Genomic DNA, 17,269 nt, shown 5'->3' on the forward strand with positions numbered 1-17,269 from the left:
AGGGATAATGAAAGTGATTACATCAGCAAAGAGGAAGGAACAATCCAGGTAAAGAGTTGGTGGATGTTTGATCTTGGAGGGTTGCTGTTACCTCCAGTGCAGTCATCCAAAGCTGTTTAAAAATTAAATAGGCTAAAAGAACAAGAATGCCTAGGATTTCTTCCAGGAATTTCTGTAGTTACCTACTAGGCATCAAAGGAGACTTCTTTTGAACCTTCAAATACACAAGGAGGTCATATGCATGAGTGACTGCAGATTTGGTAACCTATTGTTCATTATTTTCTTTTATTGATTGTTTTACAGTCCTCAAGGCATGTGTGTTGCTTTCTGTGCCACAAAAAAAAAAAAGGTTTTTTTTCCAGGAGTAACAGCAGCTGCCTATCCCTGTTAATGACAATAGCAACCTATTATTTTTCTCTATTAATTCTGATTAGGGGGTCTCAAAAGAATAGTAAGTCAAATTTTTATGATGAATGATGTCTTGTAACCAGAATAAAAGACATGTTGACCTAAGATATTTTCTTATTTAAAGATGACCTTTAAAAACATAAATTTGCAACAAATTAATTACTTGGCTTAACCACTTTATTGATTTTTTTTTTTTTAAAGAGAACATGATGATATGCAATACTTGGATTATACTGACAATCAGGACAAAGAGACAAGCCAAAGCAATGAGAAAATAGTGAAAAAGTATGGTTTCACCCACAAATATAAATAGCCACTAATTAAACAGATGTAGTGAGAAAAATAATCTACTTATTTTAAACTCTAGGTGGCAGCAGTGGAACACAATAAAGAAAAATTTATGATTAAAATTATGATTATACTTGCTCCGTGTTAATGCCAATTCCATTAATTAAATACTGCCGATGGTGTTTCTTGACACAATATCACTTACACACTCTAGATGGCAGCAGCATCACAAAATACAGAAAAATAAGATTAATTGTATTCATGCTGTGTCTGAATGTGCAGTCCCTTCAAGTTTTTGGAGGTTAAAGTTGGAGAGGTTAAAATGCAGATTCCCTGTAGGCATTTCCCAGCACAAAAGGAGAAAAAAACTCTAATGGTGATTGCTAAATATCATGTACAATTAGAGGTAAAGCACTTTTGAAGTAAGGTGATGTTTTACCATTCTACTAATGGAGAACTGATATTCAGAAAACATAAATGACAGCACCTCCCCAGCTGGGTGTAGTATACTGATCCCAAAAATCTGTGCCTGTGCATACCTGTCATGGATCTTGCTTTGTGTGTTAAGAGAACTACAGCTTTTGCAAGAGAAGGCAGTGACAGCAACTGTATCATGTATTCAGTCTTTAAAGTGCGAGTTTTTGCATATATCAGTTCACAAGGACTTCATGTGCATAAGTCTTGGTCAAAGGACTTTGAAGTGAAAAAAAGGCATTTGCTTTAGAATATACAAAGTTTTGGTAAAACCTATTTTGAATATTGTTTGACTAGAAAGCATCATAGATGCCTCCCCAGCAGAAGGCTGATCTGGAGGCAGCAGCAGGAGGGACTGGGGGTGGGAACCACAAAACTTCATCTCCCCTGCTTTTTTCTCTCCTGATGGAGACAAGGTCCCAACTGGATGAAAAGCTCAAGCAGTCCAGTAATACCTTGATATTCAAGCCATTACCTGCCAGGTGAGGTTGCACAGAATTCTACAGAGAGTTATTGAAGTAGAGCAAGTCTGTTGTTCAGATTGTTGTGGATATTTGTCCCATGCAATTACACTGCACTTATGGCCAAAAGAACAAGCATCCACCAGAGACTGTGTGAGCAGCAGTGTGATACATCACCAAGTGTAGACATGGAACATTAAGGAAAATGGGGCACTCACTTTGTCCAGCTGGCTGGTGTATTACCCTCAGTCTCAGAGGCTTCTTGAGGGTTAAGAAGGTTATCATCTGGTCCAGTTTTAGTTGTGTTAGGAGCACATTTTGACAGAAACAGATTGTTGCCCAGTGCCATGGTAGGGTTATACCAAGGAGGTGATTCCTTTGCCATGTCCTGGGAGTGTGCCTTGCTCAAAGGTACAAATCTCTGTGCTGAGTGAGATGTCTCACTGGAGTCTGTTAGCGTGATCTATGAGTAGGACTGTGTGAAAGACCCAAACGTTAACTGGGGGCTCATCAGGTTTTTCCTTTTTCCCTTAGTCACTTGATATTTACTTAATATGGAAAGGTTCTTGGTCTGTGCTACTTATTTTAAAAATGGATATTTCATTAAATTTTCATTTTGTTTTAAAAATTATTATATCTGTCTAGGAAAAAACTTCAAAGTAGGAAACTAAAATTTAGCTGGTATCACCGGTATTAAGCTAAAGCAAAAGTTAAGGCAGTCCACTTACTGAGTGAATACTGTCTGAAGTATTTTTATATAAATATATTTGTTAGCTATTGATAAATCAGATCTGAGTTAAATTATCAGATCATCAGTTCCAAAGACTGACTATAAACTCTAAATAATTCATTTGGAGCTCATTGATTATAAACCCTAAAAGATTTCACTGAATCTGTAACTCATAGGTGGTTAATATTTTGATAGGGAAATGAAAAAAACCTTTAGCACCTGAACAAAACTGATAAAGATATGGAGTTGTCTTTCCATTCTTCTATAGTGGCTCATGCCTTCCTTTTCTCAAAAGTGAGCTTATCCAACTAGTGTTTCAGATTACTTAAAACTATTGGATAGTTTTCTGGCACTTTTCCCATCTAAACTCCAGGTGCTTATAATGAACAGGCCTAACTGCAGTTTCAAATCCTAAAACTGTGTTTTGGATGCCTCTCACCAAGGAAAGCAAGGATAAAAGTAGACACATGAAAATGCAAATATTGAAGACTGTAAAATATTTTCGACTCTTCTGTTCTCTTGGGAGAAGAGGTGAAGCATTCCCAGAACCAAGTGGTGCTGCTGGTATGTGCTCCTCCCCACAGGCTGTCTCCATAGCCAAAAAGGGGTCCCTGCACCGTCCTACACAGGCTGCTCTCAATCTCTGCCATTAGGTGTGCTGAGGTTTCCATTTTCTGGTGAATACCAGGTGCACTGGGACTGTGAAGCATGATAGGAGCTGTTTGTTTTGACAGCCCTGTGTAACTTCATGGTGCAAGGCAGTGATGTGTACCAGATCAGAGTTTCCTGAGGATTAGGCAGAGCTTAGCCACCTGTCCTGTAGGCACAAGTACCTGTTGGGGGACTGTTCCAGGGAGGTACTGATTACATGGAATCAGTGGGTTTTTTTCCAGTTAAAATGAGATTCCTAAAAATGTGGCATTTATTTTGCCAGAAGTGTGTGTGCACATTCTCTCTTTCACTCCCTCCATGCTGCAGCCAGATTCACAGACAAAGCTGTTTCACTGGTGGGATGAAAAAGCACAGTGAAAGTAAGAGCTCTGTATCCTTCACCTGGGTAACACTCTCTGCTTTGAACAGATTCTTTCATGGCTTGGACAACTCTTGATAGTGGAGATCTCATTGGCTGATGCCAAGTAATGTTGTGGGATGAGGGCAAGGACTGCTGCTGCCATCTCCCAAGTATTATGAAGATATATAGTAATAGCAGCAGTGTTATTTTCTGCCCACCATTTAATTTGTCACCTGAATAGCAGCTATATACTGCAAGAGACCAGTCAGCAGGGTTCATTGTTTTGTTTATTTCCTCATTATTGCAATGACTTTGAATATTTCTTTTGAGGGGAATTCCTGTGCCTGGGACTATAACATACTTACCTGCTGTCTGACCTACTGTTTAGTCATACAGAGAAAGGATTGAAGACACATTCCAGAAAGAATACCTTGAAGTGGAGTAATGAAGGAAGAGGAACTATCCAAGAAGGCTATAGAATGTATGTTTTCTTTGGAGAGGAAAAATGCATTAAGACACAAACATTTGGTGCATGTGCAGAAGTGCCTGTGTCGCTGATACAAAGCCACTTCACTGAAGTGCTGCTCTCAGCCTGGGAGGTACCAGCGTCAGCCAGAGACCTAAATCACTCCTTGCTTTGTGAACTCCTGCGACCATCAAGTGTAGAGGTGTCTTAACTTCCTGAAGTGACACAATGACTGAAGATGCTGAAAAGCACTGGCTGAGATTGTCACAGAACCATTCCAGCAGAACCTGGCTTCTTTAAAATGTTCTCCATCACTTTTTGCATTATTTTTTTCTTATGTTTTGTAGATCATTCCTATGGTTTCTAACACACAGCTCCTCCCTCCACCACTACAGCCTCACACTGTAGGCTACACTGGGTAACCAGAAATCTTAAAGAAAGTGATTCAACAGCTCCTCAATCTGCCTCTGGCAGACTTTCTCTACTGTCAGTGCCTTGGAGATATCACTAAATGTAGGGAAATTCTCCTACAAATATTTGAGTAAAAAAGAGATCTTTGCTCAATAGCATGTAAAGGTTATGTAGTGAGGAGGAATTTTCTGCAGGAAATATAAACTGATCCTTAGTAGAGATGATTATGGTAGGATCTTTCTTTAGAAGTCCATGAAATAAAAGCAACTCGGATAAAATTATAAATTGTTGTGTCAGGAAGATAAAGTACAATTTGGCTGAAAGCACTGTCCTGAAACAATTGTCATATTGATCAGCATAAAGGTTTTGATAGAATTGTTCTGCTAATTTGAAATCATCTTCACCTGCTTTTTGCTGTTGTGAGATAAGGCAAAGTAGAAATGTGCAGCCCTGGCAGCCCTGAGTTGGATCTGCTTTCCAAAGCCCCGTAACACATCTTCCTGTCCAGCTGCAGGCTGTGTCCCCCCTCCCATAATCGTCCTCTTCCACAGTGCTCAAACCCACCTTCACTGTCTCACCTGGCAGCAGCTCTCCTGCCCTGTCCACCCTGCCCAAGCCACCTCCAACCTCTGCACATTGGCACCTGCAGCAGCTCCCGGATCATCTCCTGAACAGTTTCCAATCACCTCCACTGCATAAGCAGCCAGACTCTGCCCTCGGCCAACCACTCAGCTTTCATTTCCCCTGAAAGGCCCTGCTATAGACCTAATTTCCTGTATTTGTAGATGGTTGCTGCAGAAGAGAGGAGGAAAAAGTGGGAAAAGGTCTGGGTAGAGAAGGTGAATGGCTGGAACTAGGATGGGAATATCTTATGGACCAATTCCAGCCTAAGAGCTGTCTGGACTGTAGTGTTTTCACATATGGAGAATGAAGTTGGCCTTCTCCAGCTACAGGTCAGATGCACCCTGACTGAGATGATGATCTTCTTGAATCCTTGTAAACATCAAAAATTTCATGTATGCTTTGAACTTAAGAGCTCAAACCTGGGAGGAGAAAAAAAAAATCAGCGTTTTCTACTGAAAGCAACTGTTATCTTTGAAACTTGAACAAGCTGCACCAATAACACTCTCAGCTGAACACGCAGATTCTTAGTTTGGTTTTGCTGATAACTAAAAATTAACAATTCAACATAAGCCTTAATATAGGCATCTTTCTGTCTGGCACCTGCAAGATTTTTCTCCCGTAGTTTCTCTCTCTTAATGCTGCAACATCAGTAATAGCAACAACTGATTCAGCAACGTATACCTTGAACTTCTCTTAAAAGGTTACATGTCAAAATGTCACCAGACTGTGTTAGCAGTGTTCAGAAAATGGAGAGTATCAAAGTAAGATTGGGCATTTGGTTTATGGTATTTCTACTCTGATAAGTGGATAGGCAGATATATGGGGGTGTTTTTTTGGTAAAAAAGCTAACACTTTCTTTATATTCAATCTTATCTGCTGCCTTCTAACTGCATTTTACTCTGTCTAATTTCTCCAGACCCAACCAGGTGAGAGAGTGAGAGAGCAATTTTTTCCACTTTTTTTGTCCTGTCAACAGCATTATTTACTGCACATCATGTAATTACATGTACACAAATGTATTGAATGAAGCTGGATAGATCATACAAGTTGAAATTTGAAAGACAGAGGCCTTGACTAACTGGAAGTAAAAGCATAAAATATGGATGCATATGATGAAACACTGCAAACACAAGCTCTAACTACAGTTTCAACTCCAAGGTTATGGAATCAGGTCTTAGATTGCAAGTTTTCTAAACCCGGTGGCATAAAAAACCTATCCCTTGCTTTTAAACAGATTGAATTTTGTGCAGAATCATTGACAGACAGTGGTAATACATCTACTCTGCAGAGAATAATATGTAGAAAATCAAGTATGAAGTGTAATCTCATTATCAAAAAGAAGACAAAGCTTTGATGTCAACAGGAGTCCTTCTGTGGACTTTGATATAGAATTAATTTCTGTAATCTTAATTATTTTGCCTCTGTCTTACTAACTATATGGCACCACGAAATAGTGTTTCCCTCGGAGAGAGCAAATAGTTTGGGGATTTTCTTTTCTTTCTTTTTCAATTTTGTTTTGGTTTCAGTGGGAGTATTTGTTGTTGGCTGAGTTGCAGAGAAAGAAGTTAAGTGCCTCTGTCCTGAGGGACAGGAGAGTATGTGTGTGTCTTGTAAGAGAGATGCTGGTGGCATATTGGCCTCGTGATGGATGCGCAGAACTGAAGAGTGATAATTCATTCGAAATCCCCACTTGTAATATTTTGATGTATTATGACAATATAATCTTGTGTGTTAATAACAGATTATAATATGTATATTTATGGGGCAGTATTTAGCCAGATGACATTTGCTTATGTAAATTCTACTACCTATGTTTGGAACTGATAGCGGCTGTTATTTAATAGTGCTCCAAAAAGCATGCTGTAGCTTCAGACTAAGGTGAGAATGTGGATTTAGAGGACTCTCTCCATGTTTATTTATTTCCTACTCACTCCCTCTTCTAGAGGATTTCTAGACAAATATATTGCATCCAAGAACTCCAGTGTTCTAATTTGGTGATAATAATTTCATTTAGTTGTGTGCCCCTTTTTACAGTCTCGATTTAATGTACCATTTTCTTCTGCCACACAGAACAGGGATGAGTGAGCAAGAACCAAAACTTTTCTGAAAACAGAAAGAAAAGCTTTATTATATGAAGCTTAAACAGAAAAGCAAGAGTGACAGGATTTCCATACAACTGAAAGATTATCTTCTTTAAATGTGTAACTCATGTTTGCTCTTTATGGGTAGATTGTTAGACTGTATGTTCAGTTCTCTCAAGAGGCATTTAGGACTTCAAATACAGTAATAAATTAATTTGCAAGATAGAGACAATAATGAAAGATTCGATTTCAAACCAGCGACGTGAAACTTTTGTGGAATTCTCAAACACTAAAAAGCAGAAATGACAGCCTTATTTACTGGCATAAATGAACCCACCAATGAAATAAAATACAAGATTGACAGCATTAGGAAGAGCAGCTCCTTTTTTTTTTATCTACAAAGAGATGTGACTTACAACAGTGTTATTGCCAGCTTTCCTCCACCTCACTTGGCCACCCCACTCCCCCGAGAGGCCAATGACAACAAAGCGAGGGCAGATTAGAGACCTGGTGTATGCAGGCCTTGCTTTTCCTGAGATAACTGAGGTTACTCTGGGCAGCAGGGAGGTGATGAGCTGACACCCATCGTCTCAGAAAGGAAACCATTAGTTTACTCAGAGGCCAGTACAGAGCCACCAGATGGGAACAGTTTTCTGTCACTGTCTATCAAGGCTGGAGCACAGCTCTCCAGCCTTCTGTGACATCAATTTTATGCTGAGAGCACAGCAGTCTCAAAAAACACTGAAGAGCCATTTACTTGTAAAGTATAAGAAACATCTGTCAGTGGCTAAAAGTGTTAAAGAAATGCTTAACTGTACATTGAGTTGGCAGATTCTTAGGCTCAGACTACAGGAAAAACATTAGCAGTGAAAGTCCACAAGATTTATCCTAATTTATCAGATTACTTCCTCAGAAAGTCTCCTTTTGAACTGCTCTTCAACAGAAGAACAAATGTGTAGACTTCAATGCTTAATAAAGCTAAAAGCTTCTCCCTGGGGTAATTGAAATTTTTCTATCAAAGGGTAGATAGACCTGGTTGCAGCTGCAACAAAGAAGAAACATATAAAGCCAAGTGGAAAGCAGTTAGACAGCATTGGAGGTGTAGGACCATTGAACATGGTCTTGCTAATTGGAATCTATAGCACAGGACATTCAACTACATGCTGGGCAAATGACCCTGAAAGTTTCAAGTCTATCTAGTATAAAAAAAAAAGTTCAGATGTAAAAATAATCATAGGAATGATGGATTCTGTATCCTTGAATGGGCATAACCAACCAGAGATCTGGGTAACTGGCAAATTTCTTTTTTAAATAAGGCCCTTTGAGTCCCATATATGCATCTACTTTCACAAGCATTTCAAAACCCATCTTCTAATAATTTCACACAGAGCTTTCAGAGCCGCAATGTTCAAAAGAATGAAAGTAATGAAACACAGCAAAGTTTTACATTTTTATTTCTGTACTTTGGGAAAATTCCTATTGAAGACAGAAGGCAGTTCAAATTGGAATTGCTTTACTGCCAACAAAAATGTGTGACTCTTGATCTAATGAAAAATTAGAGAGATTGAAAAGCAGAAGTAGACTTAGGAAGGATTTCAGCTACAGCAGGATGCAGCCCTTATTGCATTTGTAGTTCAAACTGTGATCTCTAAGGAGATCTAAATTGCTCCAGAGTGTGGAATTTAGGGTATTTGACACTTTATTTTCTCAGAGGAGCAAGTATGGGGAGCTAAGACATCAGGTTTTATTGTCATGCATTTAGAAAGAATATTTTATTTTAATCTGAAATAAAATGTTGTTTAATGATGAAAATGTTAAAGTCCTAAAATCCTTGTCATGTGAATTAAAAGTTGTTCAAAATGGTTCCACAAAATGGAAATTGTGAAATTTTTTTTTAAGTTTCCAATCCTGTAAACTGATTTGGATAAGCACACTTTTATTTCATACAGAAAAGGCTGTTGTGTTTGTGATTGTTACCGGTATGCGTGGGCTCACTGGCTCAAAATCTAAACAGTAGTTCCCACATGCTCTGTATCTTCGTGAACACTAGAGTATTTCTGGGAAGTGAAACAGTGGCAACAGAAAAAGTTGGAGTTACACCTTTACTTCACATTGTGCTAACACAAAAAGATGTCAGAAGAAGGGACCTACAAACACTGTGTCTCTGCTTGTTTGGTGTCCCCCAGAGGCAAAGGACCCTACTGAAACAAGGGGTATCTTAGCTTGGGTGCAGTGGCTGTGCTGCTTCCCATGCAAATCCTGCCTCATGCAGAGCTTATTCCAGTATCTTGATGTGATGTAGCATTGACTGTGTGGTACAGACATGCTCACACAGTCCAGACAGTAAAAGAATTGCAATCAAATTCCTGTTCCAGGATGGCAAAAAAAAAAAAAATTAACTTTGGATCCCAAATACCAGGAAACATTATTTAAGAGATAAATTAGTCTATATTGTTGATGTCTTCAACCATCTCTTCTTCCATTCCTTTTTAGTGAGAAAAAGCATGTGAATATCACAGGTGACCATCATGTATTTTCATGTATTCCCCAGAACTGTTTTCTCTCTTGCTTTTCATCATTTAGCACTTATTTTATCTATCTTCCTCTCTTACCTCATCTTTTTCATTCATCAAATCTTTCTTTATCAAGGCCTAAATTTTTAACTGCCGTTTCAACTTTTCTTTCTCCTGTTGTTCTTTTCCCACTTGACTTTCCTCTTGTTATCATTTGTCTCCTCCTTGTTCCTATTTCTTTTCCTGCATATTTCATCCATTTGCACCAAGCCTCCTCAGCCCCTCCTTTTGACAGCTCTAATGTAGCTGATTTCTGGCAATTAGTCACTTCTTTACCATTGTCTAAAGAAGCATTTTAAACCTTGAACAGAGGGGTTCCTTTCCAAAGTACCAAGTCATTCCATCAGGAAAAGTCCAGGGCTGGAGATATAACACCCCTGTGACAGGACAGAACAAGCAGGCATGCAAGGTTGTGGAAGGAGCAGGTTAAAGCAATCTCAGCTCTTAGGGCTCAGATGATGAGTCTTATGGCAACAAATCACTGATGAAATCACATGCTGCAGTGTCTCACATGCCAGCAGCCTACAGTATTTGGCATCAGGGGATCAAACAACCGAAAAAAAGGAAGTGGAATCATGCCAAAGACATGACGTCCTGAGCAGTCGTGCAAGAATGTTACTGATTAGACCAAAAGGATGGTCAGTTTTGGTGCATTTATCAGAACTGTCTATTTTATCACCAAAGTAGCTTAATGAGCTCCCTTTTTCATCTCAACAGACTGGCAGCCTGGGAAAATGCTATGCTATTAATAGAACGGTATTTTTAGAAAGATGGAAAAAAGAAAAAGGCAAGAGTCCAGATTTTATTCCCCCCTCTACAATGGCATCTGTGATACAGCTGGAACACACGTACCAGAGGAAGGTCACCTCAGTTGAGAGAGCAATCACAAAACCCACAGGAAACATGTTTGAGCTTCTCAGTAACTCATTTCACTGGAATACTGGCTGTGCTATATTGGCTCATCGTACCCAACAGCAGAGCTGGGTTTGAAGGAATGTAGATTTGTATGAGTTACTAACTACATCTTGAAATCATCAAAATATGAATGTTTAATCCCATAATCTGAGTATTAGTATTTAAATCAGTGCCTATAAGGTTCCCCTGATTTTTTGAAGGAGTTGAATGCAATCCATTTTGGGAGAAACTGATGTTGAGATCCCGCCATTGACATATCAACATTCTTAGTACTTTGTCTAAATAAAATGCTTTTCTTTGCTCCCAGGGCACTAGGAGTCTGTATTTATCTGCAATTTCTGTATATATACACATAATAAGAATACATATAACAAATACATATATATGTAATTTATATATACATATAATATATATCTGTTGCTCTAGGGGTGGGACTTTTCAGAGAAACCAGAAAATACATGTACACAGAATGCTTTACATTATTGTTCTGCCAAGAAATTTGAAGAAAACTTTCTTCTCAACTCCTTCCTTTCTTGAAGAGTACAGATTAAGCAAACTATTTAAAGACATTCTTATATTCCTTCAAGTCAGATGCTAAATAAAACTCTTACCTAAGTAATTTGCTGTACTGGGGCCCTCAAAAAGTAAAGTATGGCAAGACAGAAACCTGCTTTTGGAACTCTTGACAGCAGAGTGCCTTGAGCTGATCTCTTTTTGAAATGAATTATTTTGTGCTTTAGATTATATCAGGTAATCCTTCAGGAACACAAATGAACTTTTCAGTTTGTTTGCTTAGAGTCTCACCCAGATGAATTGCTGACTTCCTGCACCTGTGAGTTCCCTCCTCACTCTTCCATACTGCATTTCTTCATTTGGATTGGTGTGCATCCCTCTGCTACTCCTGATACACCTTTGTTTAAGTGCTAGTTTCATGTTCTGATGTCTTGTGGCACTAAATTCCTCTAGCTCTGATCATGTATTTATGGTAGCAACGTGCCCACTGTCCACTCTCTCTCACAAATTTTGCTCAGGACTTCATTACCTTTCTTTAACAGCAGGCCCTGATTTCAAGAAATGAATACTAATGCTCAGAACCAGCTATTAAACATGCACATTTTGATGATCGCAGGAGGTATCTAGTAACTCATATCACATACATCTACATTAGCTGAAACCCTGCTCTGGTCCAGTCCAACACTAGAACTGCAGATATCTCTGTACACGATGCTGACACTAAAAGTTGGTCCAAAAGTTTCAAATCAAAATAAAGGTACCCTGAGAATCAATAAAGGACCAAAATTGGATCAGCAACAAAACAAAACAAAACAAAACTACTTTCCTTTCCTGTTTTCCACTGAAAGTATTCAGAAGACAGAAATTATTAATTTGGGTTTGTGTGGGTAACAAGAGTGATAGGAAGGATATAATTCTTAACACTTGGAGGTGAGAACTTTTAGGTTTGCCCATCTAAAGCTAATTGTATGGCAGGTTTCCCCATACCATTACATCACCATGACTGCAGACTCACCACTGAGATCCCTCTGGTGCTCCATGCACTTCTCATCCTGGCTTGGAACAAAGTCAAGCACAAGGTTAGATTTTTGAGATCAGCTGCATCCACACCAGCATTCAAAAGAGGTAGATGTAAAGTGATAATGAATATTAGCAAACCAAGCCAACCTCATGAAAAGTTGGACTGTGAATGGATGAGTTTCCGCCCATTGCATAAAGTCCATTAACCAGCAGCATTCTCGTCGGAGTTCATTAAAATTTCAGAGAAATGATTTTGCAGTTTCTTCCTGGTGCCAGGATGAATGCTGAGTTTACAGCAGGCACTGTCCAGTTCTTCTTGTTGCTCTTAGAATGACACCAAACTTTTCATTTTATTTTGCTTATTTTCCTGTGCTGCTACTGACAGAAATGGGAAGACCAGTCAAGCAAAGGTAAGACAGAAGTTCATTCAGTGTGAAAAAACAAGGTTCATATGTTGTCATTGAGCATGAAATTACTTTCACATAGTAGTTTGTTGCCTGAATGTATATTTTTCTTTTGCTGAATATGTACATTATCTTGTGGACTTTGAACAAATGAAACCTGAATGATATTGCTCATCATTACTTCAGCACAAATACAGACTGTAGTCAAAACCAATTTTCTTTTAATATCTTTTCTTGGTGTCTTCCTTATATAATTTAATTAGCTCAGTGACTTTTTCTTTTTTAGACTGCAGTAACAGGAAGTAGAAAATAATAGTAAACACCTACTGCATTCTGTGGATTCTTAACACTTAACACTTCCAAACTTAGGAGGTTTTTAACCCTATAACTTCAAATCATTTTAAGTTCATTGTGTCTAAACAGATCAATGTGAGTGCTATCAGCTGTAATACACAAAAAATAAATTAGCTCCTAAGATTTTTCCCTTTCAACATAGGTGCAAATAACTACAAAAGTTCATTTACAATCAGAGGAACTCTTATGATTTATTAGTTCTCTGATTTCCTTACCAGACAGAGGGTTTGAAAGTGCACTGCACAAAAATGTTTTTACATACTCTCACTTAGCAACACCTTTGGTGGGTCCTATTTTCAGAAGCAGTGTCTGCTTACAGTACTTGCAGATGTGGCTGGGCATGGAATATGTGGTTCAGTGAACCTCCAGACAAATATTCATTCATTGGTAAAGGTCAGGAATGCAGCTGTGAAAGGCTGATGAAAAATGGGATGAAAAATTGTAGAGATTCTTCTTTAGCTCAATATTCGAATAGTGCAAAAATCACAATGAAGGACAGACCAAAACAGAACATAAGATTTTCTATAGGAGTTTTCTTTCCATTTTTACAACAAACTACAGGCTCTTTACATGGCCCAACAGGACAATTGGTATCAAGGCCATGTGTCTTGCTATCAGTGTGGTACACTGGATATACTGGAGGTGATTTTACGAGTTTCAGAAACTTCCTTCTCCCACCCAAGTACAACTTGTGGAACAAAGAAAACATGCATGGAAATGAGTAAACTCTATACACCTGGAAACTGGCAATTTTTCAAAAGAACTTCTCCAAGACTTTTTCTAAATTGTAATGTAGTTTTGTCATTTGATAAGACATGAGGCCAATATGATCTTATCTCATAGTATCTTTCAAATATCCATCTGTGTTGCTTGTTTCCACTGAGAATTAGGGATGCACAGCAATTTACAGAACTTCTTGGTGCTGCCTGTTGCCCAAGCTCCTGCTAAGGTTGGAAGTCTCTGTGTGGATGTCTCTCACAGGTATCAGCCTTCTGCCAAAATTTCAGACTGAGCAAAGGAACCAAAATGGTTTTCACCCACTTAAAGGCAAAACTAGATTAAATTTTTATGCTTACTTTATTTTTTTATGGCATAAGTTGCTAAGTGTGTCAGCATTTCCCGTCACTGAATGGAATGTAAGACCCAGGTTGTTACATTGTGTTTGTAAGTAAAGGCGTAACTCTGAATTTATTTGACTTTGATTTTTGTGTATTTTTTTTTCACAAAATGTGCTAAGAAAGGCTGCTTCTGGGTTTTCATTTTACTGAAAGGTAGAATATATGCTCAGTAAAACACAGCAATGGCCCTTGTTTTGGCATCAGAAAAGGCACTAAACTTAATCGGCAGCAAAGTAACTAATAGTTTAAAACTACAACATTTTTTTCAAACAGAAACAGCCTACTAGTAGTGTAAGAGGGCTATCAATTTCTGCATCTTTTCATAACTGAATATAATCTTATTTTAAGAGATAACTATTCCAAGCAGTTATCTTGTTGATTTCATAGTTGTCCAAGTCCCTGCAAATGGGTAAAATTTGTCAGCTTTTGGGTGAGGTGAACATTTAACAGTGTGATGTCAGAAGGTCCCAGAATGACAATTCCATTCCGACCCTCAGTTACACAGCTGAATTCCATGAATTCATTTGTGTATGAACTGGAGCAAACTCAATATTGATTTCAAAGTTGCTAGTGATAGGAATCTAGAGGCCTTTATATTTTTTTGTTCTACCTGGGTACTTGTAGATTGTAGAAAAAAATAATTCTTTCAATGTATTAAAACTCTGCTATGATAGTTTTACAGTGAGTTACATTTTCAATCCTTTGTTTTATGGCTTTTTCCTGAACACTCTCCAGCATATCCACATACTTCTTGAATTTTAGACAGGGCATTTGGAAGGATGGGAGTATGAGTTGGTTGTTTATTTGCAGAGGTCAATACTTTCAAAGTTTTCTGTCTTGAAAATATGGTTTATATTGCTCATGATATGTCACTATCATAAATGCTTTTTTCACCCTAAAAGTAGGCAGGCTTTATTAACTTTCATTAATTAATTTTGAAGGGCTGTTCCTGAAACTTCCTCAACCTCCCATTCTAAAGTCCCACTTCCAAGTTTATTAATGGTCAGTCTATACCTATTTGGGAGTCTTTTTACTAGTCACGTTTTCAGTCTTTTATAGCCTCAGTCTCTCACTGATCATTATCCCCTTTGTGTGCCTTGATGTATTTGAAGACAACAATCTTAATCCCTCCATGTTTAATCCTCCACCCTTCACTTTGCTCACTCAAATAAGCAAACCTTTTTCTGCTTTTTCCAGCCAACAAAAGGATACCGAATACTGTTATTTCCTGTTTACTGTCCTGCTGGCACGTTCAAGCTTGCTGTCCCTCCTGAGCTGTGGAAGTTTCAACAGAGGACAGAGAGTGGTTCAACCAGATTTACCCAGAGCATCTCCCCGACCAGAACGGCTCTAGGAAATGGAGGTGGCAGTTTCCCATGTTGCAAAATGAAACAAAAAAATTAGTCACCTTACCACGTCTTGCGAAAAAGTTTTAAGTAGCTACTATCAGAGTTCCTGATGATGAATAAAGATCCTCCCTTTTCTTATTTCATTAAAAACTTAGAGTAATTCAATTTAGTAGTTACTTCTAATTTAAATTAAGAGAAAACTAAACTTAGAACAGATTGATCCTCTACATTCTGGCTTATGTGATGTAAACTATTGTGGACAACCTACTAACAGGCCTCTTCTACCCCCATTTCACCCAGGTATAGCAATGGCCTCAATATTAACATGTAAACAACCCTGCCACTTAACCACTATCATCCACGCTCTTCCAGAAAAACAAATTTTATCAGGCAAATTCAGATGCAGATTGCACTGGCTCACGCCAGTTCTCCTTATCATTAATGACCAGAACTGTCCACCAGTTCTGCAAATGTGGACCCAGGCACCTCATGCAGTTCTGGAGTGATTGCTTTTATCTGTATCCTGTTTTCACTCCTGAGGACAGCAACAGCTCATATGTAGTTTATTTATGCTTTTTTTCTTTTTAAACCCCAGACACCATTTTTTAGCAGTTGACATTGAAACTCTGTGTCTTGGTAGCTAAATAAGTGAACCTCAGGCTATTCAGTCTTAGAGTGATGAAAATTTCTGGTGTAGAATTTTTGTCAGCACAACTGTTTGCTTCATATTATCAGGTTCCATACTTATCCTGGGAAGTCCTGAGTGACCTCTGCCAACAGGAAAGGGAGCACCTACCATATTGAAGAAGGGCTCTCTTCTCCATGCATGGCCTAGGCACCATGGACAGAATAAACTGTGGGTAATTTATAAAGATTTAAACAATATTTAGAAAAATATGTACCCTCCAACAGTCACATGGAATAAATATTATTCAGGAATGAGAATATTCATGGGCACAACATGGGAAAAAAATTCCATGATGTTGGTTGAACATGTATTTTCCACATCAGAATCATAGAAATGTTAAGGTTGGAAAAGACCTCTGGAATCATTAGGTCCAACCCAGTGCTGTGCTGTTCACCACTAAACCACATCCCCAAGTGTCACAGCCACACATTCTTTGACCATTTTGAGCATTTGTGCCTCCCTATTCACTAGCCAGATTTCTCAACACTTTTGGGCCTGTATTACCCGAAATTCTCCCCCCTCTGACAGACATGGTTACAGCTAGCACAAAAGCTACAGTGGGAGAATAACACGGAGAAAGTAAAAATTAAAACCTTTGATGGGTAAAATATTATCATGTATCCCTGGTCATTTGGGGTTGATGTCCAACTGGAAAGATCAGCAGAAAGGGCATTTGAAAGTGCCATTATTGAAATGGCCTTCAACTGAGATGGGAGATTCAGATCAGATATTAGAAAAAACCACTGTTTGGGTGGTCAGGCATTGGAATGGGTTGCCCAGGGAGGTGATGGAATCTCCCTCCCTGGAGGTGTTTAAGAGGCATCTGGATCTGCTGCTGGGTGATGTGGTTCAGTGGTTTAGGGGTTACAACGGCAGTGCTGGGTTGGTGGTTGGACTTGACGGTCTTAAAGAACTCTTCCCACCTTGATGATTCCATGATTCTGTATTTAAACCTATTGCAAAAACATATGCATTTTGGCAAAGGCCCAGGCTGTTCATCAGGCTCTGCATGACTAAGCTTATGTGAGCATCCAGCTCAGAGCACAGTTCGCGTCCGAGTGTGTTGCGAGGGCCATCGACCGGCACAGGCATTTCATATCTTTTATTTTTCCTGGGGAAGGCAGGCAGGCAGGACAGCCCACACCGCGTGCGAGCAGGGCGGGGCAGGGCAGGGCAGGGCCGGGCGGCAGCCCCGGGGGCTTCCGGCCACGGGACGTCGGGCACCATCTGGGCACGCCCGGCGCGGAGGCAGCTCGGGGAGCCGAAGGCGTCCCCTCAGGCCCGGCCCTTTGAAACGGCCGTTCGTTAAACAAGAGCAGCCCCGCTCCGCATTGTCGCGCAGCGCCGGCCGCCGCCGCCGCCCCCTCACGCGGCCGCTTC

The 17,269-nt window shown here is 39.3% G+C and overlaps 2 long non-coding RNA genes across 3 annotated transcripts in view; one reads left to right on the plus strand and one right to left on the minus strand.

Moving 5' to 3' along the window:
* The window catches only part of LOC108640129, a 51,527-nt gene extending 36,202 nt beyond the window's left edge, over positions 1-15,325 (plus strand). Inside the window, exon 3 of the long non-coding RNA XR_001920955.3 lies at positions 15,050-15,325. This is a non-coding gene — a long non-coding RNA (uncharacterized LOC108640129). The remainder of the gene's footprint in view (positions 1-15,049) is intronic.
* Positions 7,061-15,727, minus strand: LOC115307587. Of its 2 annotated transcripts, XR_003915898.1 has the most exons (4): positions 15,065-15,727; positions 12,124-12,354; positions 11,972-12,012; positions 7,061-9,321 (listed from the first exon to the last, which is right to left on the minus strand). It is a non-coding gene; the product is annotated as an uncharacterized LOC115307587 (long non-coding RNA). The 2 variants fall into 2 exon arrangements; XR_003915897.1 differs by having other exon boundaries at positions 11,972-12,354.
* Between the last annotated feature and the right edge of the window lie 1,542 nt (positions 15,728-17,269).

This window comes from Manacus vitellinus, unplaced genomic scaffold, assembly GCF_001715985.3.
Source record: "Manacus vitellinus isolate BGI_N305 unplaced genomic scaffold, ASM171598v3 scaffold_29_pilon, whole genome shotgun sequence".
Lineage (NCBI taxonomy): Eukaryota > Metazoa > Chordata > Aves > Passeriformes > Pipridae > Manacus > Manacus vitellinus.